Consider the following 2,050-nt stretch of genomic DNA (forward strand, 5'->3'; position numbering starts at 1 on the left):
GCCCCACGCCCCAGCCACCGCGACCCTCCGGCCGCTGGGGCTGGCTGCTTAGACGCGGCGCAGGGGGACAGGGCAGACGCTGGGCGTCCCCGAGGTCGCCCCGTGAGCTAAGACAGCCAAGCGGGGAGCCAGGCAAACGGCTCCGTGTATCCTCCGCGCCCTCCAGTCTGAGAGCGACCCTAGCAGGAGTGCCAGAACCACTGCCTGGGCCTCATGGGAACCGCAGGGCGCTGCCGAGGGTCCCTCTGGCCAGAGCCCTGCATTTCTCTGACCCCACCTATCCCGGGACCTTGGAGTCTGCGGCTGCGGGCTAACAAGAAGGGCAGGTGCCTTAGAGAAGTGGTGGATCCCATTAGAGAGGCTTTGCTGCCGCAACCACAGCAATGGAAGCCCCCTGCAACCTCGCTGCGCCCATCTCGTCCCCTCTACTCTCCCACAAGTTCCAAAGCACCGTACTGTATCCAAGTTCTCAAAATAACCCTTCATCTAATGCAGTGTGAACATAAGCACAAACACACAAACAGTGACATGATCTCAGCTTACTGCAACCTCTGCCTTCTGGGTTCAAACGAACCTCCAACCTCAGCCTCTCAACTAGCAGGCACTACAAACAAGGGCTACCATGCCCAGCTAATTTTTGTATTTTTAGTAGAGATGGGGTTTCCCCTTGTTGCCCAGGCTGGTCTCGAACTCCTGGACTCAAAAGATCCACACACCACAAGAACCTTATAAACAACTAACTGAGAAGTTAATTGTAAATGTCATCTGCAGGGTTAAATACATGCAAACCTTGGAGAAATTTTAGGAAAAAAGAAAGAAAGAAAAAAAGAAAAAAAGAACAAGCAGAGGCCCATGTCTTGCCAGACACAAATAAAATAAGTACCATAAAATTACTGTAATAGTCTCCCCTCCCACTGCCCAAGATATCAAAAGGAAAGAAGGCCAAGGGGAAGAAGGTGGCTCCGGCCCCTGCTGTCATGAAGAAGCAGGAGGCCAACAAAGTGGTGAATCCCCCGTTTGAGAAAAGGCCTAAGAATTTTGGCATTGGACAGGACATCCAGCCCCAAAGAGACCTCACCCACTTTGTGAAATGGCCCCACTACATCAGGTTGCAGAGGCAGAGAGCCATCCTCTATAAGCAGCTGAAAGTGCCTTCTGCGATTAACCAGTTCACCCAGGCCCTGGACCACCAAACAGCTACTCACAAGTACAGACCAGAGACAAAGCAAGAGAAGAAGCAGAGGCTGTTGGCCCCGGCCCAGAAGAAAACTGCTGGCAAAGGGGAAGTCCCCATTAAGAGACCATCTGTCCTTCAAGCAGGAGTTAACATCATCATCACCTTGGTGGAGAACAAGAAAGCTCAGCCAATGGTGATTGCACACGACATGGATCCCATTGAGCTGGTTGTCTTCTTGCCTGCCCTGTGTCGTAAAATGGGGGTCCCTTACTGCATCAAGGGGAAGGCAAGACTGGGCCGTCTAGTCTACAGGAAGACCTGCACCACTGTTGCCTTCACCCAGGTGAACTCGGAAGGCAAAGGCGCTTTGGCTAAGCTGGTGGAAGGTATCAGGACCAATTACAATGACAGATACGATGAGATCTGCTGTCACTGGGGCGGCAATGTCCTAGGTCCCAAGTCTGTGGTTTGTATCGCCAAGCTCAAGAAGGCAAAGGCTAAAGAATTTGCCACTAAACTGAGTTAAATGTACACTGTTGAGTTTTCTGTCCGTAAAAATAATTAAAATAATACAAATTTTCCTTCAAGAAATTTACTGTAGTAAAACATTGTGAGACTAGCAGAAGGATAAATAACAGATTAAGGGAACAGAACGAACAGACACCAGAAACAAATCAGCACATCTAGTCACCTAAATATGACAGATCTACACTTTTAAACTGTGAATAAAGGATTGATTATTCAATAAATGTTGTTAAACATTTAAAGAACTGATTTTGATCAGTAACTGAGGTTATTCCTCAGACTCCGCAGTGCTGGGGGTCTGGAATTATGTAGGTGGGAGTAGGGTGAGGTGTGGCTACAACTCCAGCA

At 49.5% G+C, this 2,050-nt stretch overlaps 1 pseudogene; it reads left to right on the plus strand.

Annotated features, from left to right (window-relative positions):
* Positions 1–213: 213 nt before the first annotated feature.
* LOC103215877 (large ribosomal subunit protein eL8 pseudogene) lies at positions 214–1,703 on the plus strand (annotated as a pseudogene).
* Positions 1,704–2,050: the final 347 nt, after the last annotated feature.

The sequence above is a fragment of the Chlorocebus sabaeus genome, chromosome 9 (assembly GCF_047675955.1).
Source record: "Chlorocebus sabaeus isolate Y175 chromosome 9, mChlSab1.0.hap1, whole genome shotgun sequence".
Classification (NCBI taxonomy): Eukaryota; Metazoa; Chordata; class Mammalia; order Primates; family Cercopithecidae; genus Chlorocebus; species Chlorocebus sabaeus.